General features: G+C 36.4%; 1 pseudogene; it reads left to right on the forward strand.

Annotated features, from left to right (window-relative positions):
• The first annotated feature begins 3,514 nt into the window (after nt 1-3,514).
• The window catches only part of LOC112627023, a 29,112-nt pseudogene continuing 10,112 nt past the window's right edge, over nt 3,515-22,514 (forward strand).

Genomic DNA, 22,514 nt, shown 5'->3' on the forward strand with positions numbered 1-22,514 from the left:
CCTGTCTTTATTAATTGTAATGCTTTGGCTATCTTCCAAGCCATCTTCTTAACTGAGTGCTTATATGCATTTCCTGAAGAATGTGAATTGAATTTTTTCCATTATCTGACTCATGTTCTTCTTAAGTTGGATAGCCTTTTTTCTAATGTGTCTAATAATGGTTTTCTTTTTGTATGCTTTTGATTGAAATGTAATGTACATCCAGAGAAGTACAAAAATCATAAGAGTACAGCTTAATTAATGTTCACAAAGTGAACACACTTAGATAACCAGCACCTAAATTAAGAAACAGAACCGTCCCAGCCCCACAGAAGCCCTTTTCTTCCTCTCTCAGTCACTGTTTCCCACCCTCAAGGGTAACCCATGATTCAACTTCCAATAACAGTGATTAGTTTTGCCTGACTAGAACTTTATATAAATATAAGTGTAATCACATGGTATGTATTCTTTTGTGTGTGGCTTATTTTACTCAACATTATGTTTGGATATGCAGTTGCCAGTGGCTGCAGTTTGTGCATTCTCAGGTTGTAGAATGTCTCCATAGTGTGAATAGACCTCAAGGTATCTATCCATTCTGCTGCTGATGGCATTTGGGTTGTTACCAGTTTGGGGTTAAACCATTTAGCTGATTGCTTTAAATTGATGAAATTTATATGTGATTGAAAAGAAAAAAATATTATGCTGTTAATGGATATTTGACTTATTGGCAGAATTCTAAATTTAAAAAATTTAAAAATTTAAAAAAATGCTAGACAGTAAACTCCTTGAAAACAAGGTCTAGATAGAAGAAATAAGTTCAAGAGATTTATTGTATAACACAGGGACTATAGTTAACAACATATTGTATTCTTGAAAATTCTAAGAAAGTGGATGTGAAGTGTTCTCACCACAAAAGTGATAACTAATTGAGGTAATGCACATATTAATTAGTAAGATTTTGTCATTCCACAATGTATATATACTTCAAAATATCACGTTATACACAATAAATACATACAATTTTTTCTGTTGATTGAATTTTTTAAAGAACAATGAGAGAGAAAGAGAGACTATGGGAATTGGTTCATGAGATTATGGAGGCTAAGAAGTCCCATAATCTGCAAACTGGAGAATCAGGAAAGCTGGTGGTGTAATTCTGTCCAAGCTCAAAGTCCTGAGAACCAAGAGCACCGATGTCCGAGGCCAAGAGAAGATGGATGTCCCAACTCAAACAAGAGAATGAATTTGCCCTTCCTCTCCCTTTCTGTTGTATTCAGGCCCTCAACAGATTAGGTGAGGCCCAACCACATTGGTGAGGGTAATATTCCCTACTCAGTCTACTGATTCACATGCTAATCTGTTCCAGAAACACCCTCACAGACACACCCAGAAATAATGTCTTACCAGCTATTTGGGCACCCATTAGCTCAGTCAAGTTGACACAAAAAATCAATTATCACAAGCCTTTAAAATAGTGATTAGGCAAAAATGAGATCATTAGAGTGGGTCATAATCCAGCCTGACTGGTGTACTTATAAGAAAAGGACATTTGGAGAGCATGAGAGAGCTGGAGCCACAGAGTCAGACATGTGCACATACAGAGGAAAGACCATGTGCGAACACAGCGAGAAGGTGCACATGCACAAGCTGAGAGGAGAAATCTCAAACATGGCGAGAAGGTGCACATGTACAAGCTGAGAGGAGAAATCTCAAGAGAAATCAACCTGATGAATCTTTTTCAGCCTCCAGATTGTGAAAAAAAAATATTTTTTGGCTGTTTAGGTGAGAGAAAGGAGGGCGCTGGGGGGGGAGAGAGAGAGAGAGAGAGGAAGGAAGGAAGGAAGGTGGGAAGGCAGGAAGGGAAAGAAAAGAGAAAAGAAAGAAAGAGAAAGAAAAGAAAAGGAAAGAAAAAGAAAGAAAGAGAGAGAGAGAGAGAAAGAAAGAAAGAAAAGAAAAAAGAAAAGGAAAGAAAAAGAAAGAAAGAAAAGGGAAGGAAGGAAGGAAGAAAGAAAGAAAAAGAGAAAGAAAGAAAGAAAAGAAAGAAAGAAGGAAAGAAAGAAGGAAAGAAGGAAAGAAAGGAAGGAAGGAAGGAAGGAAGGAAGGAAGGAAGGAAGGAAGGAAGGAAGGAAGGAAGGAAGGAAGGAAGGAAGGAAGGAAGGGAAAGAAAAGGGAGTGGAGGGGAGGGGATGGGAGGGGAGGAGAGGAGCCAGGCACGGTGGCTCACGCCTGTAATCCCAGCACTTTAGAAGGCTGAGGTGGGTGGATCACGAGGTCAGGAAATCGAGACCATCCTGGCTAACATGGTGAAACCCCCTATCTACTAAAAATACAAAAAATTAGCAGTGCATGGTGGCGGGTGCCTGTAATCCCAGCTACTCGGGAGGCTGAGGGGGAGAATGGCGTGAACCCGGGAGGCGGAGCTTGCAGTGAGCCGAGATTGCCCTACTGGGCTTCAGCCTGGGTGACAGAGCAAGACTGCGTCTCAAAAAAAAAAAAAAAAAAGAGAAAGAAAGAAAGAAGGGAGGGAGGGAGGAAGGGAGGGAGGAAGGGAGGGAGGGAAGGAAGGAAATCAAAGTCTGTATCCAAGGCCGGCATGCAGTGGGTTCAGCAAATATTTGATGAATTTATAAATGAACTTTACAGATTTCATTGTTAGGTAAGAAAAATACCTACATAGGAGGCCATCTTACTAATCAGTGAGCTTATTGTCAGTGGAGATGTTCTAGCAAAGGGTGAGTGACAGTTAGAAGGATAATTGAAGAAGAAATTTCTGCAGTGGGTATGGGCAGCTAGAACTAGGTTCTCCCAATTCTAAGGTGCTAGAATTCTATTTAATAAGTCGTAATTACACAAGTAATGTCATTTTGAGTTGAAAGTCAGTAAGAACAGAGGAAACAAGTTGTTTGTTTGTAGGTTATTGGGTTTTAGTGTTTTTATTTTTTGTTTTGTTTTACATTAAATGCTTTCCCCAAAGCAGCAAAGAAAACCAGTGTTTCAGTGAGTAGCCGCTTTCACTATACGTTGATTTTGCTTAATTTTCTTGTTTATTTTGTAATAAAGCTTCTATAGTTACGTCACGTGGCTTTAGTGATATTATTGTTTCTACTAAAGCAAAACAAAATTCTGAGTAAAACAGTACATCATGACCATGAAGAGCAGAAATTCAGGAGCCAGACTGCCTGGGTTGAATCTTAACTAGTTCCACTACTTATTTTTCTGTGTAACTTTGGGCAATTTATTTAACTTCTCTATGCTTTGAATTCCTCATTTGCAAAATGTGACCAATATGGTGCCTACCCATAAAGGCATTGAGAGGACTAATCACCTAAGGTGGTTGAAATAATGCCCAACACATAGTAAGCATTTGATCAGCATTAGCCTTTGTTATAAATGCCATCACTCATATTGTAGACATGGGTTATGTACTGCCCAAATTATTTAATTAATATTCATGAAAATGCTTAGTGTTAAAGAGATGCTATAAGTTGTACTTGGTTTCAACATAGGTTGATCACCTTTTCTTTTATGACTAAACATGTTACAGAGGTTGAAGAGAAGTACACAAACCCAGCAGGATGACATCATTGGTAAGCATGAAAGAGAATGTGCAGGAAAATCCTTGGGTTTATCTCTAGAGGATCTTCATTGTCAGAGCCTTGGAGATCCTGAACTGGATAAAATGAGCCCCAGGTAACAACAAGGTTCCCCCACAAGGGCTGGAGAATGCTGGAATATGCATGGATAATGCAATGTTCCTTCACTCATTTGTTCATTAGTAATTCATCTAATTCTTGATCTCTCTCTCTCTCTCTCTCTCTCTCTCACTCTCTTTTTCTCCTATAAAGGATCTACCACCTTAGTACTCTTCACCCAAAGCCTCGTCAAAACCCTCCAGAGCACTTAAAGCTCTGGTATTAAATCCTGTTCATAAGCCCCTATTTGTGTTAATTATATTTTATCTGTATGTTCTGGAACAGAAGTGTCGAAAGTAGGTGATCTGTAACAATTCAGAATTGTAGCAGGAAACAGAATAAAGCCAAGGTGAATCTTTAGTTTGGAAATATGTGATTTTCTTCCTGTTCATCAAATATAGATAAGTTACTCTCTTAGGGAAAGCTACAGGGAGGAATACTTCCAAATCTCCTTTTTTTGACTGGAATAAAAAATAATGATAAGCAAGCCAGATTAAAAAGTAAAGTATTAATACATATGAAAATTTAAAATGTTTGTAGTTTTCAAAATTAAAAATATAGTCAACACAAACAAAAACAAGGTAAATGTGCAGCAAATGTAACAAGTAAAAAGTATCTTTATAAAATATTCATAGAAAACATTAACAAAAATGTAGACCTTAATAGTCTATGAGTAAAATATTCGCAGAAAATGTCATGTAACTGTTTAGCTAATATAAAAAATGTTCAATTTTTTATAATGTTGAATGAATGTTATTTATTACAATAGTAATAAAGAAATGCTAATAAAAACAACAGAAGAGCATTTCTTTTGATCAAGTAAGCTAATGTGTTTAAATGATAATACTCAGAGATATTGAAGATGGACACAGTAACATTGTAGATGAGAGACTAAATTAGTATATTCTTAGATTTAATCTTAAAAGTATGCTTCATATAGATGTTCATTACGTTATACAGTAATTCTACTTCTGTAAATCTATTTTAAGTGTTCAAAAATTTAGCAAAACTTAATCAACAAAAATATTCATCAGTGTTACTTAGACAGTGAAACAGTAAAAACCTCTCAAAATTAGAATTATTATGTATTCTATTAAATACAACCATGAAAAATAATGTTTACATAATTTGCAATATAACAGAAGAGTTCTATAATAATGTTAAGTGAGAGGAGCAGGTCATAAAAATACGGCATGCATGCAATAATGCAAAAACTTTGTTAAAAACTAACTTTTATAAATTCATAAAAATCTAACCATCACACCCAAAATACAAATAAAATATATCAAAATAGCAAATAAACAGTGGTTTCTGGGTGGTAGGACTAGGAATAAAGTTTTCCTCCTTTCAATTGATCCATGATTGTATGAATTCTTTGAATGATCTATAACGATATTTACTTTTCATATTAGAAAAAAATGAGGATAATAATTGAAAAAGTAAACTGGTGAGGAAAGGAAAATATAGAACTGTCACTTCTTTATTCTCTGCAAAGTAATAGATCAATTTTATTGTCTGCAAAGTAATAGATCAATTTACTTTATTGTAGCCCATGATCAGTGTGTGGAGCGTGCCTGTTAAATCCAGGTCATCTCCCAAAGTTTCCCTGTAGTATAGCATCTGGGTCTGCAAACCCAAGTCTTGACACCACTGGGAGCCATACTAAAAACTGAAAAGAAACCCCAAGCCTTTTAGTGCTTGCTTTTAAAGGAAAATGTTTCTTCTTGCAATCAATTCTGAGAAAATTTTAAATTTCATTTTTCTAAAACATTAAATAGAGTTTCAGTTATATTATTTATTACAGATCTTTTGAGTTGTGAGATCAGTGTGCTTCAGAAAGAGAAAGCTTTAAGCATATTTAAATTCAGGGATTGTGGGCATAAGGTAAAATTCTCCTGTCTCATTCGTTATGTGAGTTGCCTTCATGATGGGCAGGCTATAACAGAGTGAGAAATAAAGAAGGGACTGAAGAATCAAAACTTATTAATGGCTCCTGGCCAACTTCTGTGGAATGACGGGCTCCATGTGGCATCAAAGCCTCCTAAGATTCTGAAGCCCTAAGGTGCTTGTGACTACCAGGGACTTGGGACCTGGACCTAGGGAGAATGCACATCTGTCGTGTTTCATCCTTTTGAGCTCGTCTGATGGCCAGGGTTCTGGAGGAAAGGGTGTGTGTCACACATGGCCTGTGCCCAACACATCATGCTGCTGGCTTCTCACACTCTCTAAGTGGGCCCTGACCAAGGTCTGTCATCACCAGCATAGGTTCTTATTAACACTCAGTCCCTACAATGTCTCCCTTTTGAAATCTGCTTTCTTCCAACAAAGCAACTCTGAAAACTGTTACTTCAAAATAAAGTATAAGAAATAAATTCTGACTACTATAATAATGTTTATTAGCCTCTCTTGGAGGGTTTATGTTATTATAAGTTATATATAATACTCTATTATAATATTATATATTAATATTATGTTAACATTTAAATATTAGTCTAAGATTTTTTAAAAACATTACAACAGAATTTCAGATGTGGTGATTAAAACAATGGGGGAGAGCTTTTCGGAGTCAGGACTTCCCACACATTGCATACCACACTTCGTAGTCTGGCTTAGCCTAGAGGCTGTACAGGATATCTTAATTCTTAATTTTTCAATATGGACCAAAAAAAGAGTAGAACACTCAAGAACTTCAGAGAGCTATTGCAGATTCCAAAATCTGTAACAAGCATCCATGCCTGAAGAAAGCTGACCTTTTTTGTTTCAAGTGTCATTTGTCTTTTCAGCTGAACACTTAAGGTCACACGTCTATGTCACTTTGCTCAATAAAACTCCCAATTGACACAAGCTCTGTGATACAATGCTAGTCTCTGGAATTGAAATAAGAGAAATATATTTTTAGTCCAGAACGTATGAGCCATCGGACCAAATATCAGATACTTCGATCCTATGGTTCTGGAGTTCCATATCATTCAGCCTTTAGTCATGGACTGGGAGAAAGTGAATTGATTAACATGTGACAATTAGTGGTCTGACAATCTAAGCTAAACTAGTCAAAGATCAAGTGTGACATTTTCATTGTCCATAATTACTTTGTAGGAAATGTTACTATGAAGGCTTTCTCATTTACAATTTAAAAAAAAAAAAATTCTATCATTAGTTCCAGTTTGGAGCTATCATTTTGTCAAACATCCATGGTGTTTTTTGTTTGGATTGGTTTGGAATTTAGGCAGCTCAGTTGTGCTTCCTTAATAGCAGTTCTCTGTTAGTGTTGAGATAAGCTTTGAGGAGGCAGTGTGTATCTTGAAGAGATCACTGGATTCTGGGTTCACACAGCTTTGTGACTAGCAAGTCAAAACTACCAGCCTCAGTTTCTCTTGTCCATAAGAAGGTCCATGTATCTGCCCTACAAATCTCATAGGCTGTGGTGAAGATCAATGTAATATTATATATTAAGATACTATAGAAATGAAAATTATTAATAATAATTTATAGTTTTTTAAAGGTTAAAGTAAGTTTTGTTGTTGTTGTTGTTGTTGTTTTATTTTAGGTTCCAGGATACATGTTCAGAAGGTGCAGGTTTGTTACATAGGTATACACGTGCCATGGTGGTTTGCTGCAGCCATCAACCCAGTCATCTAGGTTTTAAGCCCTGCATGTATTAGGTATTTGTCCTAATGCTCTCCCTCCCTTTACCCACCCCCCACAACAGGCCCCCAGTGTGTGATGTTCCCCTCCCTGTGTCCATGTGTTCTCATTGTTCCACACCCACTTATGAGTGATAACATGTGATGTTTGGTGTTCTGTTCCTGTGGTAGTTTGCTGAGGGTGATGGTTTCCAGCTTCATCCATGTCCCTGCAAATGACATGATCTCATTCTTTTTTATGGCTGCGTAGTATTCATTGGTGCATATGTGCCACATTTTCTTTATCCATTCTATCATTGATGGGCACTTGAGTTGGTTCCAAGTTTTTGCTATTGTAAGTAGTGCTGCAATAAACATATGTGTGCATGTGTCTTTGTAGTAGAATAATTTATATTCCTTTGGGTATATACCCAAAGTCAAATGGTATTTCTGGTTCTAGATCCTTGAGGAATCGCCACACTGTCTTTCACAATGATTGAACTAATTTACATTCCCAAAAACAGTGTAAAGCATTCCTATTTCTCCAAACCCTTGCCAGCATCTATTGTTTCTTGACTTTTTAATAATTGACATTCTGACTGGCATGAGGTGATATTTCATTGTGGTTTTTGATTTGCATTTCTCTAATGATCAATGATGTTGAGCTTTTTTTATATGTTTGTTGGCTGCATAAATGTCTTCTTTTGAGAAGTGTCTGTTCATATCCTTTGTCCACTTTTTGATGGGGTTGTTTTTTCTTTTTTTTTTCTTTTTCTTGTAAATTTGTTTGAGTTCCTTGTAGATGCTGGATATTACACCTTTGTCAGATGAGTTGATTGCAAAACTTTTCACCCATTCTGTAGGTTGCCTGTTCACTCTGATGGTAGTTTCTTTTGCTGTGCAGAAGTTCTTTAGTTTAATTAGATCCCATTTGTCAATTTTCGCTTTTGTTGCAATTGCTTTTGGTGTTTTCATCGTGAAGTGTTTGCCCATACTTATGTCCTGAATGGTATTGCCTAGGTTTTCTTCTAGGATTTTTATGGTTTGGGGTTTTACATTTAAGCCTTTTATCCATCTTTGGTTAATTTTTGTATAAGGTGTAGGGAAGGGGTCCAGTTTCGATTTTCTTCATATGGCTATCCAGTTTTCCTGGCACCATTTATTAAATAGGGAATCCTTTCCCCATTGCCTGTTTTCATCAGGTTTGTCAAAGATCAGATGGTTGTAGACATGTGGTGTTATTTCTGAGGTCTCTGTTCTGTTCCATTGGTCTGTATATCTGTTTTAGTACCAGTACCATGCTGCTTTGGTTACTGTAGTCTTGTAGTATAGTTTAGTGTCAGGCAGCATGATGCCTCCAGCTTTGTTCTTTTTGCCTCGGATTGTATTGGCTATATGAGCTCTTTTTTGGTTCCATATAAAATTTAAAGTAGTTTTTTCTAATTCTTTGAAGAATGTCAATGGTGGTTTGATGTGAATAGCATTGAATCTGTAAATTAGTTTGGGCAGTATGACAATTTTCATGATATTGATTCTTCCTATCCATGAGCATAGAATGTTTTTCCATTTGTTTGTGTCCTCTCTTGTTTCCTTGAGCAGTGGTTTGTAGTTCTCCTTGAAGAGGTCCTTCATGTCCCTTGTAAGCTGTATTCCTAGGTATTTTATTTATTCTCTTTGTAGCAATTGTGAATGGGAGTTCATTCATGATTTGGCTCTCTGCTTGCCTGTTGTTGGTGAATAAGAATGCTCGTGATTTTTGCATATTCATTTTGTATCCTGAGACGTTGCTGAAGTTGCTTATCAGCTTAGGGAGTTTTTGGGCTGACAATGGGGTTTTTTAAATATAGAATCATGTCATCTGCAAACAGAGACAATTTGACTTCCTCTCTTCCTATTTGAATACCTTTGCTTCTTTCTTTTGTTTGATTGCCCTGGCCAGAACTTCCAATACTATGTTGAATAGGAGTGGTGAGAAAGGGCATCCATGTCTTGTACTGATTTTCAAAGGGAATGCTTCCAACTTTTGCTCATTCAGTATGCTATTAGCTATGAGTTTGTTGAAAATAGCTCTTATTATTTTGAGATATGTTCCATCAACACCTGGTTTATTGAGAGTTTTTAATATGAAGGGATGTTGAATTTTATCAAAGGCCTTTTCTGCATCTATTGAGATAATTATGTGGTTCTTGTCATTGGTTCTGTTTATGTGATGGATTACATTTATTGATGTGTGTCTATTGAACCAGCCTTGCATCTCAGGGATGAAGTTGACTTGATCGTGGTGGATAAGCTTTTTGATGTGCTGCTGGATTTCATTTGCCAGTGTTTTATTGAGGATTTTTGCATGGATGTCCTTCAGGGATATTGGCCTAAAGTTTTCTTTTTTTGTTGCGTCTCTGCCAGGTTTTGGTATCAGGATGACGCTGGCCTCACAAAATGAGTTAGGTAGGAGTCCCTCTTCTTCAAGTGTTTGGAATAGTTTCAGAAAGAATGGCACCATGTTCTCTTTGTGCCTCTGACAGAATGTTACTGTGAATCTGTCTGGTGCTGGGCTTTGTGTTTTTTTGTTTGTTTGTTTTTGTTTTGGTTAGTAGGCTATTAATTACTGCCTCAATTTCAGAACTTGTCATTGGTGTATTCAGGGATTTGATTTCTTCCTGGTTTAGTCTTGGGAGGGTGTATATGTCCAGGAATTTATCCATTTCTTCTAGATTATCTAGTTTATTTGAATAGAGGTGTTTATAGTATTCTCTGATGGTAGTTTGTTTTTCTGTGGGATCAGTGGTGATATCCCCTTTATCATTTTTTATTATGTCTATTTGATTCTTCTCTCTTTTCTTCTTTATTAGTCTAGCTGGCAGTCTGTTTATTTTGTTGATTTAAAAAAACAGTTCCTGGATTCATTGATTTTTGAAGGGTTTTTCGTGTATTTATCTCCTTCCATTCTGCTCTGATCTCAGTTATTTCTTGTCTTCTGCAAGCTGTTGGATTTATTTGCTCTTGCTTCTCTAGTTCTTTTAATTTTGATGCTAGGGTGTCGATTTGAGATATTTCCCACTTTCTGATATGGGCATTTAGTACTATACATTTCCCTCTTAACACTGCTTTAGATGTGTCCCAGAGATTCTAATACATTGTCTCTTTCTTCTCATTGGTTTCAAATAATGAAGTAAGTTTTAAATAAAATTAACTTTATAATATAACTGGAGCTGCAGTTCTTTGTTCATAAGCTCAATATCCTAGGTTTGAATTTTGGTTCTGCTGTTAACTAGACATGTGACCTTAAACAAACTATTTAAATGTTTCAGTTTTCTCACCTCTACTGTATATCAATGCCTATTATCCATGGGTTTTGTGAATATTATAGATTATATTATATGCAAAAACACAGAGAAATGTAACTGACTACAATTATTATTATCATAATTGTTCTGGGTTGAATGAAGTTAAGGCTTCACCAGCTGGACTAATAATTTTGATCAAGGTTTATGGCCAACCCGAAAAATTATGGCAAACAGAAAATATTTTTCCTTGAAACAGCATTAATGTTTATGAATAATTTGAATTATTCAGTAATTTCTTTTTCTTCTATCCTTTATTTGACAATGATGTACTTTATACAGACTATGTAATGTCCATTTCTTTATTTTAGAGGGAACTTTTTGAAGGTGTGGTTAAAACTTATTTAACACAGAGATATTATTATGGCATATTTTATTTCTTCCCTCATTTGCATTTATGTATTTGATAAATCTACTTTGGGCTGGGCATTATATCTGGATAAATGCCAGAGGTGCAGGTGCAGACAGAAAATTGGCTATGGTGAGAGGAGAGGCACCCAAGGAGAGTCCTAAAACTGTATCTACACCTGAGCTACCTTAATTGAAATAAATGACAATGGATAACTCAGGTGGGGTCTGGGTCTATGTGAGAATTATGCTCTGTTACAAAGGAAATTCATTTCAGATCTTTGATCTACCCTGGAGTGCACCAAATTCCCCCATCAACCCTGGAACAAACTTGTTGCAACACTTGGGTGTTCTACTGCCAGGACAACTCCAAGCTAACTGTCTCCTATCCAATCCTGACTTACATCCCTGAAGCCTACCCAGAACAAAGTCAGGTTTATTTGCTCCAACTATCACACCTGATTAACTTCTCATTTCTATGGAGCTTAGAGTGAAAAGAAATAAATGTTGGCAAAGACATACTTATAACTGCTTATTAGAATAGAGACATAGACTAGGAATCTCTTAAGACCTGAAGGAGAATATTCCAAGTGCTGAATATTCTATCTTTTCATTGTTACAAAATCAAATTTGGAACAGAATAAATTGTGAGATAATTTGCCTTATGATAAGAATGTGACTAGAAGTTAGAATTTGAAGTTAGTATTGCAAAGCAAATCTAATCACAGTTTACAGTATAAATAAGAATAGTTCATGATTCCTTCTGAATACTAAATACATATAGATTTTATAAAACTCTACTATAATAGCCTTTTACAATACTTTACCATGATCTTTTGCATTTATTCAAATTTTGAATGCTTTAGAATGAAAGTATGCATATCTTTAGAGATACTGAATGTTTGATTCCAGACCACTAAAATAAAGCAAATAATGCAATAAGAGTCATGTGCATTTTTTGGTCTCCCAGTGCATATAAAAGTTATGTTTATACTATATTCTAGGCTATTAAGGATGCAATAGCATTATGTCTATAAAAAGTACTTTAATTTTAAAAAAATATATACATACATAAATATATTTATACATATATATATATATATATTTTTTTTTTTTTTGAGACAGAGCCTCGCTCTGTTGCCCAGGCTGGAGTGCAGTGGCGTGATCGCAGCTCACTGCAAGCTCAGCCTTCCGGGTTCATGCCATTCTCCTGCCTCAGCCTCCTGAGTAGCTGGGACTACAGTCGCCCGCCACCACGCCCAGCTGATTTTTTGTATTTTGTTTAGTAGAGACAAGGTTTCACCATGTTAGCCAGGATGGTCTCGATCTCCTGACCTCGTGATCCGCCCTCTTCGGCCTCCCAAAATGAATTAAAATATATTTTATTGCTAAAAAATGCTAACAATCATCTGAGCCTTTAGGAAGTTGTAATCTTTTTGCTGGTGGAGGGTCTTGCCTCAATGTTGATGGCTGCTGACCAGTCAGGATGGTGATTGCTGAAAGCTGGGGTAGCTGTGACAATTTCTTAAAATAAAATAACAATAAAGTTTGCTGCATCAATGGACTCTTCCTTTCACAAAGGATTTCTCTGTAGCATGCGATGATGTTTGGTAGCATTTTACCCACAATAGAACTTCTTTCAAAACTGAGGCCAATCCTTTCAAACCCTGGTTTATCAACTAAGCTTATGTCCTATCGTAAATCCTTTGTTGTCATTTCAGCAATGTTCACAGCATCGTCACTAGGAGTAGATTCCATCTGAAGAAATCCTTTTTTTTTTTTTTGCTCATCCATAAGAAGCAATTCCTCATCCATTCAAGTTTTATCATGACATTATAGCAATTCAGTCACATCTTCAGGCTCCACTTCTAATTCTAGTTCTCTTACTATTTCCACCACATCTGCAGTTACTTCCTCCATCGAAGTCTTGAACCCGTCAAAATCATCCACGAGAGTTGGCATCAATTTCTTCCAAACTCCTGTTCATGCTGATATTTTGACTTCCTCCCATGAATCACAAATATTACTTAATAGCATCTAAAGTGAAAAATTCTTTCCACAAGATTTTCAATTTACTTTGCCCAGAACTCTCAGAGGAATAACTATCTACGGCAGCTATAGCCTTACAAAATACATTTCTTAAATACCAAGACTTGAAAACTGAAGTGACTCTGATCTATGGGCTGCAGAATGGATTTTGTGTGCAGGCAAGAAAACAATATTAATCTCATTGTGTATCTCCATCACAGCTTTTGGGTAACTAGGTGCATTGTCAATGAGCAGTAATATTTTGAAAGAAAAATTTTTTAATGAGCAGTAGGCTTCAACAGTGCACTTGAAACATTCAGTAAACCATGCTGTAAACAGATATACTGTCGCTCAGGCTTTCTTATTTCCTTTATAGAGCATAGGACGAGTAGATTTAGCATAATTCTTAAGGGCCCTATGATTTTTGAGTAGTTAATGAACATTGACTTCAGCTTAAAGTCACTAGCTACATTAGCCTCTAATGAGAGAATCAACTTGTCCTTTGAGCCAGTCATTGACTTCACCTTTCTAACTGGGCAAGTCCTAGACGGCGTCTTCTTCCAAGAGAAGGCTGTTTCGTCTACACTGAAAATATGTTGTTTAGTGTAGCTACCTTCACAGATGATCATGATCTTAGCTAGATCTTCTGGATAACTTGCTGCAGCTTCTACATCAACACTTTTACTTGCACTTTTGTGTAAGTGCAGTGTCATCTTGCACTTTTGAATTATGGAATCAGCTTCTTAAACCTCTTGAATCAACAACCTCTGCTAGCTTCAAACTTTTCTCCTGCAGCTTCCTCACCTCTCTCAGCCTTCATAGAATTGAAGAGAGTTAGGGCTTTGTTCCAGACTGGGCTTTGTCTTAAGGCAATGTTGTGGCTGGTTTGATTTTTTCTCTAGACCACTGAATCTTTCTCCATACCAGCAATAAGGCTGCTTTGCTTTCTTATCATTTGTGTGTTCCCTGGAGTAGTACTTTTAATTTCCTTCAATTACTTTTCCTTTGCATTCACAACTTGGCTAACTGTGTGGTGCAAGAGGCCTAGCTTTTAGTGTATATCTCAGCTTTTAACATGCCTTCCTCGTGTAGCTTAATAATTTCTAGCTTTTGAGTTCAAGTGAAAGGTGTGCAACTCTTTCTTTCACTTGAACATTTAGAGGCCACTGTAGGAAATTAATTGACCTAATTTCATTATTGTCATGTCCCTGGAAACAAGGAGGCCCGAGGAGAGGGAGAGAGACTTGGAGATGGCTGGTTGGTGGAGCAAACACAACATTTATTGATTAAGTTTGACATCTTACATGGGCACAGTTTGTGGTGCCCCAAAACAATTACAATAGTAACATCAAAGATAACTGATCACAGATCACTATGACAAGTGTAATAATCATGAAAAAGCTTGAAATATTGTAAGAATTGCCAAAATGCGACTCAGAGACAAAATGAGCACATACTGTTGGAAAAAATGGTCCCCATAGACACTCAATGCAAGGTTGCCACAAACCTTCAATTTGTATTTAAAAAAAAAAAAAAAAGCAATATCTAAAAAATGCAATAATGACAGGTGCAATTTAAGAAATGAAGTATGCTTGAACTAAATCATTTCCAAAGGTCTGTAAAGGATCACAAATATTTTGACTTACGATAAACAATGAATCACTGGGTTACCTTTATTACCAAAATCAAATGACTAAAATCATTTCCCCATATTAATTTCTAATAATTTCTCAAAGTCTGAATTTGTCACCTTTACTCCAGCAAGGAACCCTGTTTGATTCAGAGATAGCTATGTCAGATAAAGATAAAATTCTGTCCTTCTGTCCCCCCAGATTGTATTCTGGGTAAGAGTTACATCTAAGTGTGTTGTATCTAAGTGGAATAAAACCAGACCTTCTCGTCTTTGTGCTTTAATTTTGGGGATAGAGAATCAAACATTATTATCCCTATCTGCTTATATGAATTGAAACCCCTGTCACATGTAGAATTATAGAGTATACAGAGAGGTATAGGAACCTGCCCCGTAAACTTTATGCTACTGCCTTCATTCATTTGAAACTTTCTTTCTAAAATGGACATTTTGAAGTAAATATACATCAAGAGAATTGCAAAAATGGATCAAGTAATCATGATGATATTAATGTCAAGTGCAAAACAAAGATACAATATTTTCTTTACAGAGAATGATGCAAATTTTGGCTCATTTTTTACCTGTTAGTATACAAAACCAGGAAGCAGTGTTTAGCTGAAATGATTCCATTGTTCCTGATGTTTCTTTATCCCTGGGTATAGTAGCTTAGTGACCCCTAAAACGTTTATTAAACCTGCTGCCATTTTTATCTAATAGAAACTGGGTAGTATTTTTTTTATTTGATGTAATTTTAGAGTATGGAAAGGAGGGGATGAGGAAGAGTCTGATAGATGGTACTATGGTTTCAGTGTTTGTGTTCCCTCCAAAGTTCATGTTGAAATTTGATTGCCACTGTAACAATATTAAGGGGTGGGGCCTTTAGGAGGTGATTACATCATGAAGGTAGAGCCCTTGTGAACAGGATTAGGTGCTCTTGTAAAAGGGCTTGATGGAAGTAGCTTTTCTTTCGCCTTTCCATCTTCTGCCATGCAACAGACAGTGTTCCTCCCTCCAGAGGATGCAGCCTACAAGGCACCATCTTGGAAGCAGAGACCGAATCCTCAACAGACAATGAACCTGCTGGCACCTTGATGTTGGATTTTCCAGAGTCCAGAACGGTAAGAAATAAATTTCTGTTCTTTATAAATTACCCAGTTTGTGGTACTTTGATTTGTGGCAGCACAAATGGACTAAGACAGATATTTACATGAACTTTGATATCAGGGTTTGGTTGTGTCTGAAAAAAAAAAACTATGTAATTTTCCTATGTTTAATTTTTATTACTTTATGGCTGTCTACCCTGGTGACTTGGCAAAAACATCTGTGAAATAAGAAAGGCTTTTTATTGTGACCATGTCATAGGCCTGGCTGAATTTGAAGATGAAAGTATCAAAAGTAATATTTCATTTCTTACCATGGCAGCCAGCCAACTCATTGGGGTTGCTTTTAATTAAACCCACATGAGCTCTTACAGCAGTACAGAGAACAAAGCAATACCTCTTTTGAATTGCATTGGTTTTTCTGACCATGAAGCAGGCATTCAAAATTGCATGTTATGGAGAAATATGGAGTGTTATCTCATCTCATTTATCCGCCATGTTGCCCTCCCTCCTGAGATGGTGAGTGCTTTCTTCATACTTTGGTTTAACTCCATAAACACCCTACCTGGTCTATTAAAATGACCTGCTTTACACTGGAAGATAAAATTAGTTTATGTGTCTATAATATGTGATAATCTTTACTCAGTCGGAAGTCAATTGTCCCCTTCACTGGACTCCTCTCCCTCCTGGAGCTGATGAATTATTCACCCCTATCGAGAGCATGTTTGTCTTGTTCTGTTGTCCCATGTGTGTGTGAGATTTCCTCCATTTTGTGTCCCACCTTCTAGAGGGGAAGCTAGGAATTCTTTCCTCGTTTTCCTTGCAGCAAATATGTAGATATGTGTCCTAGGTTCAGCCAATCCTAGGACACCCTTGTGAAGACTTTACTTCAGAAAAAAATAATGTGGCAAAACACACACTGTGCTGCAGCTATTTACTGGTAGAAGTGGCGGTGAAGGTGTCTGGCTCTTTGAGGGCAGCAGTGCTGAAGGGTCTGGCCTTCCAGGGTGGTGGAGTCATGGTAGTAGTGCCCAGTGCTGATGGCCAGGGAATCTTCACTTGAGCAGCCCATAATGTGATTTGGACATTCACACCCACCATGTAGGCTTTAAGCCTGAGCCTATGGTCCTCACAGAGGACTTCCTGAAGGACCCAATATCCTTTGAGCAGCTTAATATCATTTAATAGATTCCTTTTCCAATTGAATTGTCTCATACTCTTTTGTTTATATGAACCCTGAGAGAAATACAGATGGAGTTTTTTAAACATATAATAAGATTTTATAATTCAACACCACAGTTTTATAACCTTGCCTCTCCAAGAAACTTGCATTTTATTCCTAAAGGACTTATTTGTTTTTTACTGAGTGTTTTTAAAACACATTTGAGGAGATACAAACAACATTTAAACAATTTTACATGATATCCTTTGAATTATTCAGAAAGGCAGATGTACCCTGGATGCCTATGAGTTTTGTCAATCACAACTTACAGAAACGATTTTTTTAAAAAGGAATAAAATACATAATGATGACAATGTAGTGAGGGACAAGGGAGGAAAAGAACAGCATAGCATGAGGAGTGCTGCAGCATCAATATGAGTGTATACTCTTATTCCACACAATATATTTTGGGTATTTCATAATAAGCCCTCACTGCTGCACAATACGGAGGGAGAATAAAGCTAATACTAGACTTCAGGACAGGTGAGGAGAGTGTGGAACAGAAATCTGAGAAAGGACTGGAGGAGAAAGATTCCAGATCTCCAGATCCAGATTCCATTCTCTGTCTTCATGGAAACCGCGGAGCTCAGGCCCTGGACGTGAGAGGAGATGTGAGCCTTAAGGGCTCCTCCCACCAAGCAGAGTCTTCCTTGAAGCATGAATGTGGCAAACCAACCACATTTTAGACCTGCAAAATGTGGTTTTGCGAAAACAACACAAGAAAAAAGAATAAACAATGTGTGCATTAAACTTATGTGAATAGCTGTTTCTACTTGGAGTGAAGCCGTTAGCTTAAGAGTCTCTGTTTTAGTTTTGCATATTGCACATCACTTCCGCCATCATCATCCCCAAAGGCATTTATTAAGGGCTTCTCTTTGTGGGGGGTGTTGTGTTAGGTCCTACTCAGAGCAAATCAGGAAGAGATGGTTCCTGGCCACTAGGAGTCTACAATTCAAGTACCAAGGAAAGGCCCCATCTTTTTCCTCCTTCTCCGGATCCCTTGTAGCAGAAATCCAGTTTATATTTTGGCCTGAACTGGATTGAGATGGTCAGAAGGTTAAGGTCGACCTTTCCCTAACCTTTCCTCTTTTAAATATCATGTGAGAACATCAACATGCTATATTAACTGCTAATATTTTTTCTATTGTTAAAGTGATTTTAAGATCAAACACATCTAAATTCTATGAACAATGTATTTATGAATAATCAAAGGAACAACAGAGAAAGCTATTTTCCTGTCTTCCTTTGTCTCACAAGTATTAGATCTAAAAGAATCTTAAAAGGGAAAACAAACCGTGTAATTTATTACTGCCTTTGTTATGTGAGTGGTCGGTTTTGATGTTGTTGATAGGCTCATTTAATATCACATTTTTTAACTTTGCTGGAAAAAAATCTGTGAATGTTTTGGTTCCCCCAAAATTATTACATATCACATAAAAACAAGATTTCAAGTAAGAACAAAATACTGATCTGAGTCTTTAGTACATGTAGCTTCAGCAAATAGGAGCATTTGTGGTTTTTAAAATATAATTGTATCCCTTGCCTGATAAAATTTTCTTATAATACCTTATGCAACAGCAACCTGTGACTGAAAATATAAAATGGAATATACATTTTTAAAGTAAAATATTTCTTTTTAAACGTCTTGCATCAGTACCTCGAAGCCAGAAGTCTAAGTATCTGTCAGAAGGTGGCAAACCAGAAATTATAAAAATAAAAGACATAGAAAAAACACATTTATCTTAGCTTCCTCTGCATGGGGATCAAAGTTCACACTAAGCACTGTGATTACATCTGTTTAGTAAGCCATCTGCCTACAATGAACTTCAAAATTTATTCTTTCTAGTTAAAAAGAACTACCTAATTTTTTATGAATGGTATGGAGAAATATGAAAGAATCTTTAACATTTTGAAAACTTCCTTCATGTGTTTCTATTAGATGTAGTATATATAGTTGAGATCATACTACACATCCATTTTTACACTCTAGGTTTTTCTCTTAATATAATTTAATGCTTTATGTTATTAGAAACTGTCCATTGGTATCATTGGAATGGCTACTTTATATTTTATCAAACAGGTCCACCATAATATGCTAAGCCAGTCTTCTATTGTTAGATATTTAGGATGTTTCCAGTTTGTGCTGTTATAGATAACACTGCATTGAACAGCTTTGCAGGCAACGTTTCCTTTTAGCGTTCCACTTTAGGATAGATTCTGAAAGGGGAATATTGCACCAAACAGTAGGAATGGTGTTAGAGCTCTTGACATGTGTTGCAAATTTTTTCCTTAACCCCTCAAATAGCAGCACCAGTTTAAACCATTGTCAGGGTCTATCAGAAAGGACATTTCCTGACATTTTATAACCAGCATTCTGTGTTGTTTCATCTTCGTATGCTCCTCCCTGTTTTAAAAAGTAACTGAATTGAGGTCACATGAAGGGATGCTGTGAGAAAGCACCATGCACAACTATCTTTGTACAGATCTCGTTGAAGACATGGTCCTCTCTGTCACCAAAGGACCCTGTTTAAAAAAAAAAAAAAAAGCATGGTAGAGAAATTGCTCAGATTTCATTGCCAAGGAAAAGTGAACAACTGGTATCCATAGTCATTTGGAGTCTTACAGCTGTGTGTGTTTATTTTGCCATTGGCCAGTAGGAAGTTTAAAAACTCACTTTGCAGTACCATGGAAGGCTTACTGTTTCACTTTATTTTGGTTTCAATCTGGTTTTCTCACCTTAAAAACAATTTTTACAATTGATTTTTTAACTACTTTGAGTTCTTAAAGAAAAAAGATGTGATCTAAATTAACTAATACATAATTTTCTCTTAAAATGTTTCTGTAAAAAAGATATTGTCACTTTGAGTTGTATTTTACTGAGTATTAGTAAATTTGAGCATTTCTTCATTAATCGTTTGTAGTTCCTCCTTGGTGGTTTGCAATTTATTTTCTTTGTCCATTTACTTACTGAGGTCTTTTTTTTTTCCTTTATAATTTGTGTTTTGTGTGGTAAGACTATCAAGCCTATCAAACTTTTTCATATTTGTCGTGAATATTTTCCAGTTTTTTTTTCTGACTGTGATTTTTTGACTTAAAAAAGTTTCTTTGTTATTTAGTATAATTTTCCACAGTATCTTTGGAAGCATTCAGTCAATGAATTATTACTATTGTTATTTGTAATTTCTTCCATTGTTTTTAAGCTTAGAAATTCTCCACTGATTGAAAGGTTTGACAAATATAAACTTGAATTTTATCTAGTATTTAACTGCCTTAATAATTTTATAATAACTCTTTATTTGAAATTAATTTTGGTAAAGTTCATGAGGTTAGGATCTAGACTGATTTTTTTTCCGAATCCCCTAAAATTCCTTTAAGATGTTATATGTTGTTAAATCTATACATTGACTTTGGAAGAATAGATATCTTCAAAATATTCAGATTTTCCATTCAAGAGTATATGTGTCTCTATGTATTCAACATTTCTTATAAATCTTTTAGTAAAATGTTGTGATTTTATTCATGTGGTTGCCACAATTTTCTTGCTAAGTTTATTCTAGGTATTTTATGTTTTCTCTTCCTTTTATAAATAGTATCTTTTCCAGTTATACCTTATAATGGATTATTGCCAATATGTAGAGTAGTTATGAATTTTTTGCACGTGTCTATATTCAGCCATTTTACTAAACTGACTTTCTCCTGATGTTTATCCATTTACAGTTCTAACAACTATCAATCATGATAGTTTCTTCTACTTTTTTCTTATTCTTAAGTTCCAAATCTTTGGTCCATGTTTGTATTCCATTAGCCAGAGCTTGTAAAACCAAGCTAAATAGTGTTGATGATAATAGGCCTCTTTATTTCATTCTTATTTTAATGGGAATGCCCCAGTGTTTGCTTAGTAAGGATTACGTGGTTGTCAGTTTGACATAAATATTATCTTCTTGACAATGTATTTCCTTATACCTAGATTTCTAAAGAGTCAGGAGTGGGTGTGAAATTTTAAGAATTAACATTTTAACATATATTGAGATACAACCATGGAAATTTCTTATGTCATCATGTGATTATTATTAATGTATTTCCTAACGCTAGAGTATGCCTTCATCCTGATGAAACCTATGAGGTTGTGTTTACTGTTTTTAAAAAATACATATAATGCCAAATCCAATTTGCTGGGATTTTGTTCAGGATTTTTGCATCTTTGTCCACACTTGAGATTGTTCCATAGTGTGTGTGTGTGTGCGCGCGCGCGCGCGCGCATGTGTGTGTTTGTATTATCACTGTAGGTTTTTTTGTGTCATGGTTTCCCAGTTTCATAATTGACTGGAAAGTTTTCAATGTCTTTGTACTCTTCAAAATAGTTAACACAGTAGCAATTATCTGATCTAAAAACGGTTGAAAAAATAATTTTGTCTATATTCTTATTTATTTATATCTTGAAACATTCCAAGAAGAATGAAAGAGGTTTTACCAAAAGCTATATAAGAGGATGAAATGTAACTAAGACAAAATAAACTATTTGCATACATGTATCACAATTTTTACTGATACCAAGAATTGAAAGAAAAGTTCCTTAGGTCACCTTAAAGGATACACAGCCCGACCTAGAGAGCAAAGCCCTTGCCACCATCCCCACACTAGTAAAATGTGTTTTATAATACGTTATATACAAGTTCATGGCATAACACAATTGCATCAGTGTAATTAATACCATCTGCAAAGTATACAAAAAATGAAGTGCAAAGAAAAAAAAAGAAAAAGATTTCAGGTATGCAGCTCACCCAGTTGGTCTCACATAATAGGGGTGTAACATTCAAAATATCAAATGGATACATTGCATGGTCTTCAGCTCCTTCCTCAATATTTTTTAGTTACAACTGATCTTTTGATAAGAAATGAACAGAAGAAGGTTTGAAGTTATAACTGCTCTCTGCCAAGAATCTGGGGTGCAGATTTTCTATATCAACACCATATGCTTTGAGAATCAACTAAGGAGGACAGGGGCTGCCTCCCCTTCCAGGCCATCTGTTTGACTTTATGGCTGCTCCATCTGTCTGAGCAACTCCATTCATGGCTCCATCCTCTCACCTCAGTGGGGCTGTGGGAGTGCTGGAGAGTGACCCTTGCCTTTGGGCATCTCTCCTTGTTGTACTCTCTACCTTTCAGTCAAGCCTCTGACATCCCTGATCGTCATTCTGATGCCCTGTAGCAAGGGTCTCTTGTTTTGTCCTGCACAGGGCCCCTCCACTCAGGCCTCACTTTGCCTGTGGTCCTGGTGAGTATATCAGTCAGGCAGCTTATCCCTCCACTTGTCATGTGCCCCAGGTTGGGCCTTTCAGACTCTCCTGGGAATCCCAGGCTAGTCACACAAGGATGAAATGCAGAGGCAGCTGAATCATTCCAAAGGCAGAGCCTAAAAAGATGCTTCTGAGAGTTCAACCATCTCCTGGCTCCTGTCTTTCCCAAACCTGGTGCTTCAGTTCTTTGGGGAATTGTCTTTGCTTCTCCTCTCTTTGGTTTTCTTCCAACCTCTCTCCTCTCTGTCTTTCTC

The sequence above is a fragment of the Theropithecus gelada genome, chromosome 6, assembly GCF_003255815.1.
Source record: "Theropithecus gelada isolate Dixy chromosome 6, Tgel_1.0, whole genome shotgun sequence".
Classification (NCBI taxonomy): domain Eukaryota; kingdom Metazoa; phylum Chordata; class Mammalia; order Primates; family Cercopithecidae; genus Theropithecus; species Theropithecus gelada.